Source organism: Papilio polytes, unplaced genomic scaffold, assembly GCF_000836215.1.
Source record: "Papilio polytes unplaced genomic scaffold, Ppol_1.0 DF822541.1, whole genome shotgun sequence".
NCBI classification, from domain to species: domain Eukaryota; kingdom Metazoa; phylum Arthropoda; class Insecta; order Lepidoptera; family Papilionidae; genus Papilio; species Papilio polytes.
The window spans coordinates 1-1,034 of NW_013526663.1; the positions used below are offsets into that span (position 1 = coordinate 1).

A 1,034-nucleotide genomic window follows, 5' to 3' on the forward strand; every position below is an offset into this window, starting at 1 on the left:
ACTCCGGCACGAAGGCGCGCAGCCGCCCTTCCAGCTCGATCTTCTGCGGAGTGTACCTGCACCAACGCTTGGTCTATTATGTATTCCGCTGCCAGCAATCAAAAGAAAATAAATATGTTTAGTCAGCGTCAACTGCAATGTTGAAAGCATATTAAAAAACGCAACACGACATTTACGAGTGCTGACTATTTGGAGATCGTCACTCGGCTTGCGCGACATTGTGACATAGTTTGTGATGAGCCACGCACCTATATTTAAAAATGCATTTTAACGCATTAGCAATAAAGTCTGCATTCCAAATCGTTCCGTGATGCACGACAGTTGATCGTCTTTATCACCTATTTTGTGACCATTTAAAAGATGAGGCACTGGGATTAAATGTTTGAATAAAGTGGTACATGTGTAGTAACATTAAAACGTAAGCGATGTTCAGCTCTAACGAGATAGTGATTGCTGCAGCAAGAGCTGGTACATATATGTTACAATTATTTCGCATATTCTTCGTAATACAATGGCTCACTTCATTATGTACTGGAACAAGTTCTCCATGTCTGGAGGCACTTTTAGGTCCTGAAAGTGCTTGGGATCGTAGGCGCCCTCTGCAGGGAGCGCGCGCCCCGGCACCTCACGCACCTCTACATCCTCGCCGCTGTCAGACTCTAAAATAATAAATACTGACGTGTCTGTGTATTATAATAAAAATAAAGTAGAAAATACGACAATATGAGAGACTTACACGGTTTTATGCCGTTCTGTCGACTTCATGTATATATTTTTATTGTTGTATCTGTTATGTTTTACTAGAGCGTTGATAAAGGGCTGCGGTAAACGTTACTATGTCTCTACTACGTGACTCCTACTACGAGCATGCGCACTATTTCCCGCGTCTGCGAAACTGAGCTACTCAACTGTTTACAAAAAATGTTTTGTTTTGCTCCGGAGGACAAAAATAAATCTAAAACGATGTAGACACTAAGTTCGATAAAAAGACTGAAGTATAACCAGAGTTGGAGGTGTCACGGCGGCGCTGCGGG

The 1,034-nt window shown here is 42.5% G+C and overlaps 1 long non-coding RNA gene across 1 annotated transcript; it reads right to left on the bottom strand.

Annotated features, from left to right (window-relative positions):
• On the bottom strand, window positions 1–1,034 carry LOC106106019. The gene is made up of 3 exons (XR_001225774.1): window positions 1,003–1,034; window positions 521–659; window positions 1–56 (listed from the first exon to the last, which is right to left on the bottom strand). It is a non-coding gene; the product is annotated as an uncharacterized LOC106106019 (long non-coding RNA).